Raw genomic sequence first — 22,185 nt, 5'->3', positions numbered from 1 at the left:
GTTGGTCTTTTTGGATGAGGTGTTAAGCCAAGACTCTGTCTCACTTCTCAGATGGGCATAAAAGATTTCATGGTGCTATTTGAAGAAGAGCAGAGGAATCCTATCCATTGTCCTGGTCAATATTTATCCCTCAACCAAATCACTAAAAAAAATAGATTATCTGGTCTTTATATTTTGGAGCTTATCTTGCTGTAATTCCTGTGTTACAATTTTAAAGGTACCTCATTGGCTTTAGGATATTCTGAGGTCGTGACAGGCACTATATAAATGCAAGTCTTTCTTGTACTGAAGTAAGTAATAATACTGCCATATAACAGTTTGAAGACATGCCTCCTTATTCTGAAGCACTTTGAGATGCCCAGTGGCCATGAAAAATGCTATATAAATAAATGCAAGTCTTTCTTTGTTTCCTTTTTTTAATGGTTGAATTGTCACCTTTTCTCAATCCAACATTTTTTTGAGACGCGAGAAGACCATGGCAGAGAGTACGATCGAGGCTTGTGTTCAGCTCGTTGCTTTGTTGTTCATTAAAATTCATTAACTTGCAAACAAAGTTGAAAACCAGGATATCCATTTCAAAGAACCTGCTTTCTTGGGGGGGGGGGGGGGTGGGAGGGGTGGGGGGGGGGGTTGGGAGGGGTGGGGGGGTGGGAGTGGGTGGGGGGTGGGGTGGGTGGGGGGTGGGGAGTGTTGGGGTGGGGGCATGGTGGGAGGGGGGGTTGGGGGGTGGTGGGAGAGGGGCTGGGTGGTGGGGGGGTGTGGTGGGAGGGGGGGTTGGTGGGGGGCGTGGTGGGAGAGAAGCTGGGTGGGGGGGGTGTGGTGGGAGAGGGGCTGGGTAGGTGGGGTGTGGTGGGAGGGGGGGTTGGTGGGGGGTGTGGTGGGAGGTGGGGTTGCTGTGGGGCGTGGTGGGAGGGGGGGTTGGTGGGAGGGGGGGTTGGTGGGGGGCGTGGTGGGAGGGGGGGTTGGTGGGGGGCGTGGTGGGAGGGGGGGTTGGTGGGGGGCGTGGTGGGAGGGGGGGTTGGTGGGGGGCGTGGTGGGAGGGGGGGTTGGTGGGGGGCGTGGTGGGAGGGGGGGTTGGTGGGGGGCGTGGTGGGAGGGGGGTTGGTGGGGGGCGTGGTGGGAGGGGGGGTTGGTGGGGGGCGTGGTGGGTGGGGGGTTGGTGGGGGCGTGGTGGGAGGGGGGGTTGGTGGTGGGGGGGCTGGGTGGGGGGAGCGTGGTGGGAGGCGATGGGGGGTGGTGGTGGGAGGGGATGGGGGGGTGGTGGTGGTGGTGGGAGGGGTGCTGGGTGGGGGGTGTGTGGTGGGAGGGGATGGGGGGGTGGTGGTGGGAGGGGTGCTGGGTGGTCAGGGGGCATGGTGGGAGAGGGGGTTGGGGGTGATGTTTAGATATTTTCAGGCATCCTGTTCAGACCACACTCCACTTCAAAATGAAACTAGTTGCAACTGTTATCAAACAGATTGTTTACAATGATATGTTTTACCATCCTTCTGAATATGTCAAAGGGTTTGTAGTTTATCTAACCTATCCTGTGAGAATGCACATCCTTTGGAGGTTAGTAGGATTACCAACCCACCAGGATTGATCAGGACCATCTGGGAATTAAAGATTAATCTCCTCGGACATTGCTTTCCAGAAACCAAGCAGCAAAGTCTTCTTTTTAAATTTTCTATGAACACTTTTGTTTATTAGTTACAAAGGTATTGGAGATGGGGGTGTTAGGCAAAGGCTCTTTGTGCAGTCACAGGTGCTGATGTAATGAAACCTCCAGGAATACGTCCAGCTAGAGTTGGTAACCCTACCTGGGGGCTTCTGGGTGCTATTTCCTTAATGAGGTTAATGGAAGTGATTAACAATATTTTCAGCTCATGCTTAAAGTCACAGGATGTGGATAGAGGTCCTGTGAATTCTAAGCGCTACGGTGTGTTAAATGCTATTAAAGGTTGGCCACTAAAAATGACCATCTATTTATTTCAGGTACTTAAGTAGACAAGCCACCCTGTTTTGTGTAGTTAACATGCATTTCAGCTTTGAACCGTTCTGAGAAATGTGACCTTTTGAAATATTGTAATTACTCAGTGTTGATTTTGTTATGTACAGTGAGGCCACATTAAAGCAGGAAGTGATGTCATGCTCCTCCAATTCTGGCCTCTTATGCACGCCTGATTTTAATTGCTCCACCATTGGCGGCCATGCCTTCAGCTACCTGAGTCCTCACTGGAATTCATTCCTTAAACCACTCCACCGCACTCTCCTCCTTTAAAATGTTCCTTAAAACCCTACCTCTTTGAGCAAGCTTTTGGTCACCTGGCCTAGTATCTCATCATTATGACTCATGTTGTATTTTGTTTGATAATTGCTTCTGTGAAGTGCCTTGGGACATTTTAGTACGTGACAGAGTGCCATATAAACGTAAGTTGTTGTTGCCTGAATAGCAGACTCATTTGCATTTTTACTTTTGCTTGACACTTAATTGTGAACAAATAATGAAAATACTGCTTCAAACTGAATTTATAACTGTGGAGCAATTGTAGTAAATGTCCTGCTTTAACTTACACTTAAATACTTACAACCACAGATTATGCACTCAAGATTGAAAAAAGACTATTGTGTTTAAATGGGAAATTCTGCACTGAGGCAAATTTACCAACTTAGGGTTTTAAATCTCCCTGACAGTCATTTGATTTGAGGCTTTATTCAGCATTTTGCTGAAGATGAAGATCCTGACGGCGGAGCCGCACTTTTCTCTGCCGTTGCAACGGGAACGTGAGGTGATGGTGCATGTGTACAACCCCTTCGTCCCTGTCGCCGACGTGGTCACCTTCCTCACCAGGTACTTCGATAAGGTGGGGAGCGGCACCGAGATTCGAGACGACTTGGGGATCTGGACAGGCAAACGCCTGTTTAAGGTCACGCTAAAGACCGATGGTAAGGGAGCCATTTTCCACCCTCCCTCCAGTTTCGCTATCGGGGGAAACCGTGGCTACCTGGTCTACGCTGAGCAACCCAAGCATTGTCGCTCATGCGGCAAGGCTGGTCATGTGGCGGCCAACTGCAGCGCCTCCCTCTGCAAGATCTGCAAACAGGAAGGGCACCAGACAAAAGACTGCAAACAGGCCAAGTGCTGCAACCTGTGTGGCGAGGCAAGTTACCTCTACAGGACCTGCCCCAAACGCTGCCGTACTTACGCACAGGCAGCCAAAGCCGACCAGGGGGAAGCAGAAGAAATGTTTCGTGTCACTCCAACCACCAAGGCCCCCAGGGAGCTCAACGGGACAAAGGAGGACACAGAGAGAGACAAGGTGGAGAAAGAGATTGAGGCAACAGAGAGCCAAGCAACAGCACTACCCCCTGAACCTCCCAGTCCTCAGGACAGCGAATCAATGGAGGAGGAGGCAGCAGTGGAAAAGCAGCAGGGGGAGTGGCGGACGGTGAAGAACAAGAAAAGTAAGAGGGAGCGAAGAAGAAGCAAAGGCGTTTCCCAGAGAAGCGGCAAGAGGCGTCTCCCATCCGACACGGATGACAAGGGCAGCAGCTCTTCGGATGATGAAGTGCCAGGGCGGCACCGACAGAAGAGGCGGCAAAGCTCCAGGGCGTTGGAGGACGAGACACCCGAGCTCCAGAAAATTGGAGACAACAAGGAGACCAGCGCACCCCAACTTTGCCTGCAACCTGAGGAGGCCAGTGTACCACAGCCCCTGGAATCTGGGAGCAGTGAGGCAATCATCGCACCCCAGCTCCAGGAAGCCGGGAACAGCAACACCCCAGAGGGGGTGAGTTTTGGAGAAGCTTCTCCAGCAAAGGTCATCTCAAAACCCACTCTCTACGTGAACCTCCAGATGCCACCGGAGCAGAACACGGCCAAGGAGATCTACCTCAGCCCATCCAAAGTGAAGGAATTTGAGCTCACTACGGGTATGAAGGAGCAGACTAAAGGTCTGGGACTCTCAGAGACAGTGGGTTTGGTAGGAGAATAAATGCTTTAAAATGGGTTTAAAGATTGTATCCATAAATGTGCGTAGCATTAAATCTACTACGCGATGTGTTGCGACCTTGGACTACCTAGCCAAGGTCAAAGCTGACCTGTTGTTTCTGCAGGAGTGTGCGATACCGCACCTCAGCTCCTACAGGCAATGGTCACGATGGTGGTCCCACGGGCCATCGATCTGGTCGGGCGGAAACGACTCTCGTTCCTCCGGCCTGGGTATTCTGCTGCGGGGAGGCAACTTCACCGTCTCCGAGGTCAAGGAGGTGGTGGGCGGGCGACTCCTCGTAGCAGACGTAATGTACAAGAACGCTCCACTCCGGTTAATTAACGTGTATGGCCCGGCACAAGGGGCTGAGCGGCTGGAGGTTTTTCAGCAGCTCCCACTGCTGCTGGCGACCTCCAGGCCGGTCATTCTGGGCGGTGACTTCAACTGCATCATCGATGCGGCTGGACGATCCGGCTGGGCCGGCAGCAGATTGGACGCTACGTCCAGATCCCTGATGGAAACAGTTAAGGATGCCAAGCTGCACGACGTCTTCAGCAACCCTGCAGACGGAGCGCAGCGTAGATACACCTGGTCGCGGCCAGACGGGTCCATTCGTTCCAGGATAGACTTCCTGTTTGTGTCCCGTGCATTCACAGTCAGATCCACCGACGTCAAGCCGGTGTTCTTCTCTGACCACTGCCTCCTACTGGCGGACTGCCACTTGGAGAAGGACCTGAGGGTGGGCAGGGGGGCATGGAAGCTAAATGTGCAACTGCTGACCCCAGAGAACATTGAGGAGCTCAAGAGGGATTACAAAGGTTGGAGAACCGTGAAACCCCTCTTTGAGTCCCTGACACACTGGTGGGAAGCGATCAAGGGAAGCATCAAGAGGTTTTTCATCCTCAAAGGCACCCAGAAAGCTAGAAAGGAACAGAGGGAAATGTCCCGACTCCAGAAAAAGATGCAGAATCTGCTCCGGCTGCGGTCGATGGGGGTCGATGTCAAGGAGGAGCTCCAAGAGGTGAAGGGCCAGCAAGCCTCGCACTTTGCCTCGGAGGCCTCCAAGATCATCTTCCGTTCCAGAGTCCGCTCCGTGGAGCAGGATGAGACGTGCTCACGTTTCTTCTTCCAAAAGGTACACAGAGAGCGCTCTGTGATCAGCAGCCTGAAGGAAGAAGACGGCTCAGTAAAGTCATCACGGTCCGACATTCTGAGGATCAGCAAATCCTTTTATGCCGGATTGTATGACGTGAAGCCCACGGACAGCACGGCCTCCCAGTCCTTCCTGTCCTCTATCATGGAGGTCTTAGACCACAGTACGCGGGAGAGCCTGGACAAACCGCTAACTCCTGATGAACTGACTAAGGCCCTCGAGTCCTTCGAGAAGAGTAAAACCCCCGGAAGCGACGGCTTGCCGGCGGAGTTGTATTCGGCTCTGTGGGACTTGATCGGCCCAGACCTGCTAGGAGTGTACGAGAGTATGCTCCTGGCCGGTAGTATGTCAGAATCCATGAGGAAAGGCATCATCACCCTCATCTACAAGCACAAGGGGGAAAGGGAGGAAATTAGAAATTGGCGACCCATTTCACTGTTGAATGTGGACTATAAGATTCTGTCCAAGGTCATCGCCAACCGGGTCAAATCCGCTCTGGAATTGGTGATTCACCCTGACCAGACCTGCTCTGTGCCAGGCAGGAAGATCTCTGACAGCCTGGCGCTGCTCAGGGATACGATTGCCTATGTACAGGACAGGGGTGTGGATACCTGCCTCATCAGCTTGGATCAGGAGAAGGCCTTTGACAGAATATCGCACACCTACATGGGGGATGTGCTCTCCAAAATGGGGTTTGGGGAGGGAATTCGAAATTGGATCCAACTGCTCTACACTAACATCAGTAGCGCAGTCTCAATCAATGGGTGGGAAACAGATAGCTTTCCGATTAAATCTGGAGTCAGGCAGGGCTGTCCTCTCTCGCCTGTCCTTTTCGTGTGTTGCATAGAACCCTTTGCCGAGTCCATCAGGAAGGATCCGGGCATAAGAGGAGTGACGATCCCAGGCAGTGGAGGCACTCAGGTAAAAGCCTCCCTGTACATGGACGACGTCGCCGTCTTCTGCTCGGATCCGCTGTCGGTGCGCAGACTGATGCACATCTGCGACCAGTTCGAACTGGCCTCGGGAGCCAAGGTAAATCGTGGGAAGAGCGAGGCCATGTTCTTTGGGAACTGGGCTGACCGATCCTTTGTCCCCTTCACTGTCAGGGCTGACGGCCTGAAGGTGCTGGGGATATGGTTCGGAGGGACCGGGGCATGCGTTAGAAACTGGAAGGAGCGAGTGGCTATGGTGAAAAGGAAACTGGGCATGTGGGAGCGACGCTCCCTCTCCATTGCGGGTAAGAACCTGGTCATCAGGTGTGAGGTACTCTCGCTGTTGCTGTACGTGGCGCAGGTCTGGCCCATTCCAGACTCCTGCGCGACGGCGATCACTCGAGCCATCTTCCGCTTTATCTGGAGGTCGAAAATGGATCGTGTCCGCAGGGACGCGATGTACAAGCCTCTAGATAAAGGGGGAAAAAACGTGCCCAACATCGCCCTCATACTGATGGCCACCTTTGTGTGCGGCTGCATCAAGCGGTGCGTAGACCCTCAGTACGCAAACACCAAGTGTCACTACGTGCTGAGGTTCTACCTGTCCCCGGTGTTGCGAAGGATGGGTCTGGCCACGCTGCCGCGGAACGCTCCAAGTAGTTGGACCGTGCCGTACCACCTGTCCCTGGTGGAAAAATTTATGCAGAAAAACACCTTTGACCACAAGTCCATCAGGCAGTGGTCAGCACGTAACGTCCTAGAGGCCCTGAGGGAAAAGGAGAGGGTGGACCCTGTGGGATGGTTCCCCGAGCAGACTGTCAAAGTCATTTGGCAGAATGCCTCATCGCCAGAACTTTCCAACAAGCACCAAGACGTAGCTTGGCTGGTGGTGAGAAAGGCCCTCCCCGTCAGATCCTTCCTACACGCCAGGAGGCTCACCCCCTCTGCACGTTGCCCTCGAGGTGGCTGTGGTGGGGAAGAGACCGTTGTTCACCTCCTTGTGGATTGTGCCTTTGCAAAGAAAGTCTGGAGAGAGATGCAGTGGTTGCTGTCGAGGTTCATCCCGAGCAGTTCTGTGACACAGGACTCTGTGCTCTACGGGCTGTTCCCAGGGACACACACCGAGACAAACATCAACTGCAGCTGGAGGATCATCAACTCGGTGAAAGACGCGCTTTGGTCTGCCCGAAACTTGTTGGTCTTCCAGCACAAAGAGTTGTCCCCGACCGATTGTTGCGGACTGGCACAATCCAAAGTCCAGGACTACGTGCTGAGGGACGCACTAAAGCTTGGGGCAGCTGCCGCAAAGGCGCAATGGGGAAGGGTCGCTGTCTAAGACCTTTCTACCACAGCGCACCGAGAGACTGGGAACTGTTTAGAGCCCCTCGGGCTGTACAGATCAAAATGAAAGGCTGTAAATGATTGTAATATTGTTTGTACTGATGCACCTGGTGATACATTTTGTAAAAGTTTAACCTGGATTGTACCCTTGTAATGTTGTTTTTGAAATGGTTTTGAATGTGATTGAAGATATTTTATGAATAAAGTATATTTTTACAAAAAAAAAAAAAAAAAATTTTGGAGTAAATCTTGATTTCATTGCCGAGTAGGTTACGGCACTTAAGAGTAACCCTTCCACCTTCATCAACATATCTGACCACTCGCCAAGCTTAAACTCAGTAATGCCTGTGATCAAAGTCTCTGTTCCATTCTCCTTTATTTTCACTGTTTGAATCCAAGTGCTACACTTTGTCAACTTCAAATATGTCCTTGAGGGCCTCCTGGACTCCCATAGAACAGTGCCGTCTCTCCTTCAGTCCACCTCCAGCACCAAATCTGTGACTCTGGAACACTCTCTCTGCCCTGCTGTTCTATTTTGTTTAAAATTGCAGCATTAGCAACCTCTGCAATTCAGTACAGCACCCTTTAAGAGGGACAGCCTGCCTTTAAGGACAGAAAGCTGGCCACACCGTGTACAATTAGCACATGCTGCTTGGACGCCTGTTGAACACGGAGGCAGTCAGCAGCTCGGCAGATGCTCGACCTATGCTACAATCAGCTAAAGGAGGAGGTAGCACCAAATTTATGTGCAGACATCGTAACTCCTGTACCCGTAAAACAGCGAATACCAACTTTTGGCCCCCAGTAAGGTTAACAGTGGGGAGCTAGAGGAATAATATTATCTTCTTTGTGGATTGCTATGTTTTATTAACCTATATCATCTTTTACTAGAATAAGCACTGGTAGTTTCAGACTTGTTGAAGTTGGCTGTATAAGGGTGTTAATTGACATTAGTCATGATGCAATAATTAACCCTGACCAATCCAGCAATGTTATCACCCACATCTGTTCTCTTTCTTGCACATTCTCAGGTCTTGTACCTTTCTCCAAACTAATTTCTCAGTTGCTGTTGGTAGTGCATGCGGATATTTCCATTCTAATTCTTTGCAATTGATATTGAAATTCAATCTTGGAACACAGTCACCCTTATCAAGTTCATGTAAATCAACAGATCTTGCATAATTTACACTGTCATAGGTTGTCCTGATTCAATATCTTGAGGGAGATGAATAACACCTTTCATCCTGTTTCCTGTAAATGATTAAATTGACATAGAATAACTGTCTTGCCACTATCACCCAAGGGAAATCATACACTCCCAACCATTATTCCTCCTATATTTGAGGTTATATCTAATTCAACTCAAACTGACTTTTTTGAATTTATAGTCAGTAAAATATTGGCAGTTTTCAAGATTTTTAACTATTTGAAAGAAGGAATTTTGAGCAATATGTATTCAGCCAATTCCTTAGTACTAAGATAAATTTCTGTCACCACTGATTAAATCCACAAAACACATGATTCTAAGGATCTCAATGAAGCATCTAGCTGGGATGGTGTATTTTTGCGTACCGTGCTTACTTGAATTAATGATGCTCATCAGCACTGTACACCTCAAAGGGTTAATTGGGTGTGACATTGAAATGATTTCATTCACAGGAACCCAGTGGGAGATTTTTCCAGTGATGACCATGTCTATGTGGAAGAAGGTAGCTGGTTTAATTGACATTTGTTTGGCCTATCAATGGACCCAGAGGTGGCGGGAGTCGGAGGTTAAGGGCTGGATTTTTTGTGGCATTGGAAGACTCCGCAGATCTTTAAAAACGAGAGGTGAGACCTGGATTTGGAAGCACAGGCCCCATTTCTAACTGATTGAACTTTTGGTGGCAGGGTGAGGGGGTGAAGGGGAGAATGGGCGGTGGGGGGGTGGAGGTGGTGGTGGGAGCAACGTGATTCACACAGGAGGGAAACCCAAATTCAGCAAACCATTTGAACTTAGTGCTGAGTTCAAACAGGCTCCATTTTGGCTAATGCAAGGGCCTTTATCTGCAGTGCGGGAGTCACAAACTGATGGAGCAGACATAATTGCTTCTGGGTGGGCGGAGCTGGGGGGGAGAAGGTCTGTATAATTGTCATGATATGAAGTTTTTTAAATCCCCTGCTCTTTAAACTTAAAAAAAAAAGGCTGCAGCTGTTACTGAAAGCTTAAAATAACTTCTGCTGGCTGCTTTGATTGACAGGCTATCTGTTTCAGGTTAGAAAAAAATAGCATCTGTTTGTGTCATTTCAATTGAGTTCTTTGTTGATATTTCCTCAAGGACTATTTTTATGTCATCATGGATGCTTGGCTGAGTTTCAAAATCTAAAATTATCTCAGCAGGGGTTTCCAAATTCACAATTTGTTTAACAGTTTAAAGAGATTATTAAAGGATTAGCTGTCTTTGATGTGTGGCGTGAATAGCAGTTTGTTTATTTTTATAAGAGATTAACTACTTGAGATTTAAAAGCTTTGAATGGGTTCTATGAATGGGAGTTTTATTCACTATCAAGTGTGTAGGAGTGAGAGCTGTATCAGATTGTTAGAAGTTTATTTCTTTTCATCTCCACATGCTCCTGAGGTCAGCCCATAGTGGATAATGGTTGAGTGATTATGGAGCTAGTGTGCAGGGTATGAGAGACCATGGGGCATTGTGGCATGGGTTGGCATGGAGGGTATGAGGGTGGATGGGAGTTTAGGAGGTGTTAGAATGCCTTCGGAAACAATTGGGACGAAGCCCCAGAGAACTGAAGGGGTCCTTCTAACTAACCCACCAAAGGACTCGCCTATCCCTGGGGCCACCTGCGCTCTGCTCTGGGGTCAGCAGACCCGACTCCATCCCACATCTGCCTCCTTGGAGTGAAAATCATGCGATTTGAGATACTTTTTACCAAGGCGAGTTTGACGAGTCAGGAAATTTCCCAACTTAAGCTACCCGCCTGGGCAGCGAAAATCTGGCTCTAAGTCTTGGCTTCATGTGTAGCTGGGATGAGATGATGCACAGTCAAAAGAAATCCTGAGCACAAGTCAGGCATAAAGGGTGAAAGTGTCCTCTTAAGTTCAATGCCAACTAGCGTCAGAGAATTACTTATCAAGAAATGTTACAAGAAGCACTACAAAATAGATTAGAAATTCATTGTAAATGTTATTCTGTTCATTCACATGTTATATTTTAAATAAATCTGCTTGCTGGTGTACAGATGGCCTTATCTCACTGTAGAGAATATTAGTACTCCCTCAGAATGATTAGAGAAACTCTTGTGGGTGCATGTGTGAAATTTCCAGTTCCCACAACAAAGGACATCATTGTTACATTCTGGAGGTCATGTTTACAATATGGCTAGATATTGAGCAGAAAGGGAAGACTTCTGAGTGTAAGGTGTACTAGGCCTTCTTCCAGCAGAAACTAGTGATGTTGAGCCTGAGATGATATCTAGTACAGAACCAAAATATCTGCCCAGTATACTCGGCTATGTTGGGCTGAATGAAGCAGAAACTCAGACAAGGGATAGGCAGGTTATTGAAAGCCCTGTAGGGCAGCAGCACCTGATTATACTTTTGTGCAGTAGATTCCAGGAAATCAAAAACTTTAGCGATCAAGATGACAACATATAAACAAACTCAAATATTGATTCATTTTACCTTGTGTTTTTTTTTTAGTTAGAGGGCAGGTTTATTTATTGTCCAGGAGCAATTCATGTGACATGGTGCCACTGTGGGCGACTTAGGATCACAAAGTAACAGGGATGAGTCACTTGACCTCTGATAGCAGTTGTGCAGTGTAGCGTGAAGGCTCAAAGAATGTGAACAAGCAGCGTCAGTGCTGGCGACATCTCTGTTAACTCCTTATTGATTTTGGGCTGTTTAATCGCATAAAATTGAGCTAATTAAAACAATTATCCTTTCGTGTTTTTGAGTCCAAGCTGGTGTTCAGGTGTATGGCCTTCAGAGAGATGCAAGTCTGCAGACCCATCTATTAAGCTAGGCATTGCATGGACAACTGTCCAAAGTAAAATTTGCAACCTTAATTAAGCCAGTCATTGTAATACATGGAAACTCCTGCTGTAGTCTCACCACTTTAACGAAGGCATTGGCCAGGATTTTACTGCCGCTCCCGCCCAGTAGGGTAATACGGTCCCGCCAGACTGAATGGAAATTTAAACGGCTCACTGGAGGGGGGAGCAGGGGAAGACACGCCGCAGGGAGGCCATAAAATCTAAGCCATTGTCCAAGATTCAACACTTGTGTTGTAGAAAGAGCAGGACTAGGGAGGAGGAGGAAGACAAAAACAATCCAGTCCTAGAAATGGAGCTGGGTGGTCCTCTTAGCCTCTGATCTCCTTTCTTTAAATAGGACAAAACTATGGTTTTCTTTCCCCCCCACCAACCCCCACCCCACCTCTCCCACTGCAACCTTTCCTCTCCTAAAGGTGTTGACTGCTTTTCTAGGGCATAATGCACACCTAACTTAGATGATATCTGATCCAAAGGTGCCACCCCTGCCAATGACCACTGACTATTTATGTCATAACAGAGTACAGACATGTTCTTGCCCACCGTTTACAACCGTAGGGCAGGTTGCGTGGTGACCGGTTGTAATACCCTGGCTACCTGCTGATTTCAACGAACTTGGCACAGATGGGAGATCAAACCTGGGACCCTCACAATCTGTACGGTACAGAGGCAGCTCACTGGTGTCTCCTTGGATTTTATTTTGCATCCATCACTTCACATCTTGTTATGGTTTCTAAATTGCCAGTGCACATCTTTGGTGAAACTTTTTATTTCAAAATGTGGTTTTCACTGTCAAGACACAATAGAGATGCATGTGTTTCTGCGTAACTTTTTTGAATTGTGTTTAAAGACAAAAGCCAATATTTCAGGGAACGAGGCTATATGTACAAATATCCACATGCAGTCATGAGGCAATTCGATTTTTATGGTAAAGACGCGCCAAGCTCCTTTTGCTAGATTCCCTGATTTTTGTCTCTAACTGTGATTCATTTTGTTCATGCGTTGTTTAGGACTCTGGACTTCAGCTTTTTATTACTGTAACCCAGTGTGAGTTCGGGCTACGATCCCAGCCAGTGCCTTGCTCAGTGTGCATTCTCTGGAATGCTCAACATAATGTCCCATGCCGTGACGGAAGCCAGAGCTGCTTCTGCGATCCCCTGCATGCTGAAATCAGTCCTTCCACTTGTGGGCAGTTGCCAAAGGAAACTTTTACAAAGGAAGAGGGAAAAGAACAAGTTGGACTAAGGTTGCCAACTCTGGGCTGGGTATATTCCTGTGTGTAACATCACATGACCTCCTGCCTTGCACTACCCTCTACCTCCGCCATTGGTCCATCGTCTGGCCACCACTGCCTTTCCACGGCCAAATGGGAAGAGAACAGAACTCTTTGTTGTCCAGTTGAACTAATGTTGACTGTTCGTGAGACAGCCTGTTTTCAATATTGTTACAAAAGTGTTCGAAGTAAACTGGGGGGTGGGGTGGGGGAGGGGGGTGGAAAAACACAATATTGTTTGTTGCCCCTCAGGTTTTTCTCCTGGGTTTGCTTCCTGGAGATTAAGCTTCAATTCCCAGAGACTTCAGGATGACACAGGAGGGTTACCAACCTCATGTTAAACCCATAATTCTGATTCAGTAGGGGGTCTTTCACTGGTTGTAGAGATAGCTCTGCCTCCCACTGCGTTCCCTTGGCTTCTTGTGCAGAAGAGCAAGAAAAAGTGAGGCTTTGAGCAAAACAGTGAACCCCAGCTTGACCAGCAATCCTTTGAAGGTCAGAGGCAGCAGTTCTAACTAGGGCCTTTAGCAAAGGGGAGACAGGCTGTAGTGGCCCCTGATCTTTCAGCAGTATTGCCAATTTACATTGCAGCTTATTAACCCCTTAAGGACTGCCTCAGCCTCCTTCCTTGCAAAGTTTGCATGCTCAGTTTATTTGTATTATTCCATGCTTTCTAATGTTAGCCTGTGGCTAGATTTTCAATTGCTGGTGGGGTTGGGACACCAGGCGAGATTTAAAAATCACGGTCCCAGAGGTTGTCTCTGGATCCTGCCATTTCCAGGACAGTCCGCAAATTTTGAAGTTAGGTCAACAGGAAGGGAATGGGGAACCCGCTCGCTTCTAATTAATTGCCCCTTAAACTCCTTCAGAAGTTTGTTAACGGGCTAGGGAGGGCAGGAATGTGATTTTCAGTGGAGATTCTGGCAAACAAGTCTGCTGTACATTAGCGTAGCTGTCAGGTTCACTGCATTTTAACGCTTAAAATCATCTGGCCTTTGGGTATACTGCACTCGACCATGTGCACCACTTCAACATTGCCCATTTACCCTCCATGCATGTCTGCTGCTCACCCTCTAAAGAGCTGCCTGCTCTCTTTAGCAAGGTAATGGCAGGCTTCCTCATGGCTGCGCCTGCATTTGTTGCTGGCACCAAGCAGGCAGCTCCCGTCTCCTGGAGATGCTCAGCGCTACTGATTGGCAGCTCGCCTCCTGGCCAATCGTTTACATTTTAAAATAACGCCACATGAGCAGTTGAGGTGCAGGGTCAGGACCTGGAATTCACCAGGACGTCCAATTCCCAACCCCACTTTGTGTTGAGTGTCAGTTTTACTACACTATAGCTAGACCATGTGCTCTAGAAGCTAAACTTCAGATCGAGCACTGAAATAGCAGACAGATCGAGAAGGAAAGTAAGGCAGAACAAAATTAGCCTCACCAAGCACTGTGGGAGAGAATCTCATCTGCAAAAAACAGGACAAATTGGATGAAATCAGAGGCCTTCAGAACCCAAAGACAGATGGTTAATAGTATCAGTGGGTTTATTACAAAGGAAACTCAAAAGGGCTCAAGACAGGAAGCGTGAGCAGTGAATAATTGTGCGACTTTGAACGGAGATATCAGTCAAGCGTTGGTATTAAATGAAGAAAACTGTTAAAGTCTCTTGTTCGCTCAAAATGTTGCCTCATTTTGTGAACTGCCTTGGCTGAGCTAAAAAGAAGCAAAGAAAGCTTTTCCGATCTGAAATGATGCAGCCTCTGCTTTGTGCAGGTCTCGCACTGGACTTTGTACTTTTGGGAGGATTGAATGTAAATCATTTGGAAGGGTCAGGGGTCAAGACCATTAGCACACAGTGAATGAGAGATGATCACACAGGAAGTCCCGATTGCATAACCCTGTTTACTTCGCTCACTTGCCGTCTTCCAGACAGCTTCAGCTCCCACACAATGACCTCAGCATCACTTACTCTTTCCTGTCATGCTTTTGCCATTTTCATTTGTCTTTTGTTTGCAAGACAAGTGAGGGGGCGGAAGGAGTGTGCAGGATGCTGGGAGAGCCAGTGTCATAACATGTTTAACTGTGAGCCTGTTTCTAAAACCTGCTCTTCAATAATTTTGCTTAACAAATCCTCTATTTAATAGCAAAAACCAAAAAAACTGTGGATGCTGGAAATCCAAAACAAAAACAAAAATACCTGGAAAAACTCAGGTCTGGCAGCATCTGCAGATAGGAGCACAGTTAACGTTTCGAGTCCGAATGACCCTTCAACAGTCTGCGTTTGGTCTCTCCAATGTAGAGGAAACCACATTGGGAGCAACGAATGCAGTAGACCAAACGCAGACTGGGTGATCGCTTTGCAGAACACCTTCGCTCTGTCCGCAAGTATTACCCAGACCTCCCTGTCGCTTGCAATTTCAACACTCCACCCTGCTCTCATGCCCACATGTCCGTCCTTGACTTGCTGAATTGTTCCAGTGAAGCTCAACGCAAACTGGAGGAACAGCACCTCATCTTCTGACTAAGCACTTTACAGCCTTCCGGACTGAATATTGAGTTCAACAATTTTAGATCATGAGCTCTCTCCTCCGTCCCCACCCCATTTCCAATTTTCCCCCTCTTTGTTTTTTCCAATAATTTATATAGATTTTTCTTTTCCCACCTACTTCCATTATTTTTAAGTGTATTTCCATCCATTGTTTTATCTCTACCTTTTAGCCTATTTAGATCCCTTCCCCCCCACCCCACCCCCACTAGGGCTATCTGTACCTTGCTCGTCCTGCTTTCTACCCTTAATTAGCACATTCCTTTAGATAATATCACCACCTTCAACACCTCTTTGTCTTTTGTCTGTGACATCTTTTGGTTATCTCCATCTATCACTGGCCCTTTATCCAGCTCTTCTTGTCCCACCCCCCCTTAAACCAGATTATATTTCACCTCTCTTCTATTTTTACTTAGTTCCGTTGAAGGGTCATTCGGACTCGAAACGTTAACTGTGCTCCTATCCGCAGATGCTGCCAGACCTGCTGAGTTTTTCCAGGTATTTTTGTTTTTGTTCTCTATTTAATAGCCTTCTGCTGAGAATGATATATTTTATTTGTATTTTAACTGTGTAAAATTAAAAGAAAAAACACACCCATGGGTAGCGTTGGTTTTAGTGGAGGAAGTACTTGAAATATAGATTTTCACTTCTTTCATTACTTTGACGATTTAAATTTCTCAGACCTGGAATAGTGACCTGGGAAGAGCTTTCTCCATCCTCCCAGCAGGTAATCCTTTAAAAGGAAGGATGCAGCATGCAATGGGACACTGTTAATACATTGCAGCAAGCAGTTGCTCAGTTGATAGTCTTTTGGGGTCAGAAGTTCATGGGTTCAAGGCCTGCTCTGGAGACTTAAAAAGAAAATCGAGGCTAACACTCCAATGTAGCACTGAGAGGGCACTGTACCGTCAGGAGTGCATCTTTCAGATGAGCTGTTAAAGCCAACTACCCTTTCAGGTGAATGTAAAATACCTCATGCTGTTTGAGGAAGAGTGGAGGAGTTCTTAACTGGTGTCCAGGCCAGAGGAGGACAAGGAAGGAAAGCTACAACCAAGACAGCTGCTTGATGGCCAGTCTGTTCAAAAAGAAACTAATCAAGTGCAATACCAGTAACCTCAATCCTAATTCCTCATTCACCAACAGTCCCACGCTCTTCTTCCTCTGTCATTGATCATCATATCATCCTCTTGGTCAGAAATAAAAGCTAACACAAAAGAATCAAATTTATAAATGACAACATGCCATATTGCATACAAAATGAAACTAATCACCCTTATGAATTCCCTTAGTACCTTTCTTTCATGTGTCTTTGCCCAGTCTAGTGCTCCTATACAGTGCCACCCCAGTGGCTGCAGTATGACTGGTGGTAAACTGCTAACTTCCACTGGGAGAGGCGACAGAAGGCCATGGATGATGCCCTCAAGAAGCTCTGGGCCTAGTGAGCCAGGCTTCAGACTTCCTCATGTCAGTCTTGGTAGCAGTAGGTTGGACATGCTGACAGACAACAGAAGGACACTGGTAGAGTGGCAGCAGTGGGAGGATAAATTCTGTCTTCTAGAGAGCAGACAGCAGGTTTGTGCTCAATGGAGCCCCTGCATCTCCCTGGGGCAGCACCTCAGCAGCCCCAGTAATCTGTTGGAGGACAGTTTGCTGGAATATTTTACACCCTGCAAGCCCCTTTGAACACTGATATCCACAGTCAAGATGGCAGCAGTCTGAGCTTGCAGCACAGCACTCAGATATTGGGTGGCTTCTGCTGATGTTATATTGGAAGCACTGTTTTCAGCCATCGAGCTTGGTTACACAAATGTGTTGATGGAGTTGCCTACAGTTTCTATTGAAAGGATGGGCCCCAAGTTCTGCACAAAGTCCTGTGCCAAGTAGGTGCCAGACTTCTCCATAATTTTTGATAATGCACAAAGGCTTTCTGGCAGGTTTCTCAATGGTCAGAGCATTTGGATGTGTCCACCCATCAACCACCACCTTTGTTTTTTATTTCGTTCGTGGGATGTGGGCTTCGCTGGCTGGGCCAGCATTTATTGCCCATCCCTAGTTGCCCTTGAGAAGGTGGTGGTGAGCTGCCTTCTTGAACCGCTGCAGTCCATGTGGTGTAGGTACACTCACAGCGCTGTTAGGGAGGGAGTTCCAGGATTTTGTCCCAGCGACAGTGAAGGAACAACAATGTATTTCCAAGTCAGAATGGTGAATGGTTTGGAGGGGAACTTTCAGGTGGCGGTTCCCATGTATCTGCTGCCCTTATCCTTCCAGATGGTAATGGTCATGGGTTTCGAAGGTGCTGAATAAGGAGCCTTGATGAGTTCCTGCAGTGCATCTTGCAGATGGTACACACTGCTGCTGCTGTGTGTTGGTGGTGGAGGGAGTGAATGTTTGTGGATGGGATGCCAATCAAGCTTTGACCTGGATGGTGTTGAGCTTCTTGAGTGTTGTTGGAGCTGCACTCATCCAGGCAAGTGGAGAGTGTTCCATCACACTCCTGACTTATGCTTTGTCGATGGTGGACAGGCTTTGGGGAGTCAGGAGGTGAGTTACTCGCCGCAGGATTCCTAGCCTCTGACCTGCTCTTGTAGCCACAGTATTTATATGGCTAGTTCTGTTTCTGGTCAATGGTAACCCCCAGAATGTTGATAGTGGGGGATTCAGCCATGGTAATGTCATTGAATGTCAAGGGTCAATGGTTAGATTCTCTCCTGTTGGAGTTGGTCATTGCCTGACACTTGTGTGGTGCGAATATTACTTGCCACTTGTCAGCCCAAGCCTGGATATTGTCCAGGTCTTGCTGCATTTAGACATGAACTGCTTCAGTATCTGAGGAGTTGCAAATGGTGCTGAACATTCTGCAATCATCAGTGAACATCCCCACTTCTGACCTTATGATGGAAAGAAAGTCATTGATGAAGTAGCTGAAGATGGTTGGGCCTAGGGCACTACCCTGAGGAACTCCTGCAGTGATGTCCTGGAACTGAGATGACTGACCTCCAACAGCCACAACCATTTTCCTTTGTGCTAGGTATGACTCCAACCAGTGGAGAGTTTTCCCCCCGATTCCCATTGACTCCAGTTTTGCTTCTTTGGCCTGGCCGATCAAAGTTCTCATCTGAGTCCCCTGCAGCACAACTTATGGCGAGCTGGCACTGTTATCCCTGCCCAGGCTACAGTGCACATGCATGCAGCATCTCACCACATGTAGATCCCCCTCTGTGCTATCCTCTAAGATGTGTGTGGTGTCAGTATCAAAGCCAATGGCTGTGAGTGTGAAATCAAGTGATGGTGAGGCTTCATCATCACTGTCATCTCGGTCTTTGCTTGGGTAGGTTGCAGTTTTTGGGCATCCGAAAGGAAAACGGTACAAGGGTATGGGCGGTGAGTGAAAAGAGGAAAGTAAAAGGCCCATGCTTACACAACCTGCATCTTGTAAGTCTCAGACGCGAGTGTGGAATGAAGGGGAAGTGGGATATAAGGACGATTACTTATGAGGATACCGTCATCTCCAATTAAATCAGCCCCACCAATAGCCATGGCTTCAGTCATGGGTCTTCCCACAATGGCCAGCATTGTCCCCTCCAGGGAGGTTAGTGCATGCAGGCGTGCCTCTCACCCTCTACTTAGTTCCTGCTGCCTCTGATCATTCATTGCCTTCCTCTGTAGGAGAGTGGAAGTGTGTTAGTGAGTGGTGTGCAATCTGTTTGGGTGATGTGGTTGTCATGGTTGAATAGCTGGCAGTGTGTATAACCTGTGAGATGCGAGTGTGAGATTTGCAGCAGCGCCAAGAGTGTGAGCGATGAGGTGAGGCTATGAATGTTAGAAATGAGGCCTGTTTGCTCAAGATTGTGGGTGGGTGAGGTGGTGTGAGAGGGTATGGTGAGTTGAGCAGTGGCTGAGCCTAGTGGTGCAGTTGGTGAAATATGGCGTTTGGAGATGTGGCATTTGAAGATACATTCACTGACCTTGAGCAGTCATGTGAAGTCATTAAACTTTATGCAGCACTGCATCCAGGTCCTTGGGGCTATATTCTTGGGATTGATCTCTACCCACTGTCTTTGAAACAAGCATGGGTATTGCATTGTGTGCTAAATCAACACCCATTGAAGACATCTTCATGCTGCCTGCTCATTATAACAATTTCTGTGTGCAGCTGGCTCTAACAACACTGTTCAATGGCTGCAGGCATCTGCAGGGGGCCCAATATCATTCCTAACTTGCCCTACTTAAAGCTAGCCTGCATTTCTTAAAGGGGAGGTACATTGCATCTGGCTAGCCCCCTGGACCCAGCAAATATAGGAGCACTCTCCTTTCTGCCACCAAGAGGTGATGCAGCATCTGCAAACCTAGGTGCCTGGTCTCCCTCCAGAATCAGCCATATTTCACTCCCGCCGGGTCAAATTCACTAATGGAGCAGCTGCCTGCACTTGCTCTAGCCACAATGCACCTCCCCTTTAAGAGCTGCATTATAATGACTAGGCAGCATGAAGTTATTATGCTGCCTACATTCCACTCAACGGATATTGATTGTATCACACAATGCAATACCCTTGCCCATTTTCACTGTTTTTACCCCTCAGTCTCCCCTTCTGATCTCCATTCTCCAGGCTTTTCAAACCCACCTGTGTCCTTACCATGCATTATGTTTTCAACCCCAATGATGTCCAATCCGATGGCTCTTGACCTATGATCTCAGCACCTCCCGCAGCCACAATGCACCTTCCCTTTAAGCAGTGCAGGCTAGTTTGAAGTAGCGATAGCAAGTAACAATATTGGTCTTCCCTGCTGATGCTGACTGAACATAGAGGTCATTACAATGAGCAGGCAAAACAAAGCATTACACTGAGCGAGCACAGATTAATTGTGCATCGTGATCATCGCGCCCTTTTTCGGGGACTATCCAACTTAGATCCCTCGCAAATGAGGTTATTTCTGACATTTCTGATTGTTGGACCTTCCACTGCACAAATAGGCAGCAGCATTTCCTACACTACAACAGTGACTACACTTCAAAACTACTTCATGAAGTTGCAAAAGATGCCACATAAATGCAAGTTCTTTCTTTTGTGAAACTTGTTTGCAAAAACACTGGAGCGGATGTTTGTGTAGATACATATTAAATATTTCTGTTGTGCCCTGGTCTAATTGCTTCTCGTAATTGCTGCCTGCCTCCTGCAGTGCGACGCCAAAAATATAATTGCTATTCTGTTTTAAAGATTATCCATAATCATGCTAATGTCAGCTTTAATCCAGACTACCACAGATTCTGTTAGCCCTTCCACTTTATACTTAATAATTTCAAGAGAAGGAAAGATTGGGAAAGAAAGATAGGATTAAGAGATAGAGAAAAAGGAGACAGAAAGGAAAAGTGAAAAAAAAAAGTTGAATTTACTATTTTGCATTTTTAAGTCTCCAAACCTAAAGGAACATGCAGGAGAGGTTGGCTGACTGTGTTTAAGACTTAGAACGTTAAGAGGGAATTTACTCATGAAATGGATTGAATTAACATTTAGTTTGTAGCTACTATGCAAGTACAACTTCAGGCGATTTTGCATTTGTGAAGCCAGCAGCAAAATGGCGCATCTCGGACAGCGATGTTTTGGAGTTCTGCATTTAATTGCATATCTTCCCCTTGCCTGAAGTTGCTGTAGCATTTATGCAGTAATAAAGGTGAGTTCCAATAGCCTCATGATTACTGAGACAAAGAAAATGTCGGACCCTTATGTCCAGTCACTGTGGAGCAGCAATCAGCAAATAAAATGGAGCACTATAGTCATGCGAGTATAAGCTGGAGGTTGGCATACTGAAATATTATAGCATTCCAGTTAAACTGTACCTTTAGCTTTGTGTCCAGTTCTATGGAGGAAGCATCATTCCCTATTGAAGTTACAGATAAAAAAAACACATGGTGGTCCTTGTTTACAGAAGATTAAACTATAAGGAAAGACTGGAGAAAGTTGGCATCATCAGTTTTGAGATAGGACAGTTGAGGAGAGACTTTTCAGAGATATGAGAGATATTAAATGACATATCCGCAGCACTTTTTGAGGGCGAGAGCGGAAAATATTGCGAGAAGGCCAAAAACCGGTTTTAAAACCAGTTTGTGATTGTGCACTGCAGCTTTCAATAACAGGCCGCGTTTCCCACTGTGGCTTATCAGGAACATCATTTCAGTATATTTGCATCTCATTATAAGCTCTGCTCGCTGGAATCATCCCCCCCACCTCCCCACGCTGGATCATCTGGGCACGTCAGCATGCAATTAGTACGACGTGTTCCACAATGGTATATAACCAACATGCACCTGGTGGCCTGCACTTCGCTTGTGACTTCTAGGTTCGTTCGCCTACCTTGCATCAAGCAGCGTTCATGGTAATCAGTGCCAGACTTCGCAGGCAGCACCACATCACTTTCAGGGGGTTGTCACAGGAGAGTCTCTACCTACCAGGCCAGCGGTAAGATGGGGGTGGCTTTGAATGGGCTCCAGGGTTGGGGCTCCACTGGGGAAGGGGGGAAACTGGCCTGAGACATGGGAGGGGGCTGCAGGGCAAGGGCTGCACTCTGGAGGGGTAAGAGAGGGCAAAGTTCCACTCAGCCACATGACTGGGGGTGGGGGTGTTGGGGTTTAGCATCCTCAGCGCCAGAGTGGGGTGAGAATCGGTTACAGAATGACATAAGCCACTTGGGGCCCGAATGGGAGGATCACTGAGTGAAGAAACACTTCAATGTTGAGCTTGCAAAGACTGTCCTTGCCCCAGTCCAGGCAGGGGGAGGGCATGTCAGTCCAGTGTCAGTCGTGCCCAGGATGTTGTGCGCAGAGCTTTTTAACATTACGTGGGGGGGTTTCTGGCATCATACTGGGCCGAATATGGCACACTCAGTCAGTCGAGGCATCTCAGTCTGTATATGAGGTGAAGGCATTGTGGG

This window comes from Cetorhinus maximus, chromosome 15, assembly GCF_964194155.1.
Source record: "Cetorhinus maximus chromosome 15, sCetMax3.hap1.1, whole genome shotgun sequence".
Lineage (NCBI taxonomy): Eukaryota > Metazoa > Chordata > Chondrichthyes > Lamniformes > Cetorhinidae > Cetorhinus > Cetorhinus maximus.
The sequence above is the reverse complement of the archived record's forward strand: the minus strand, read 5'-3'. Positions refer to the sequence as shown.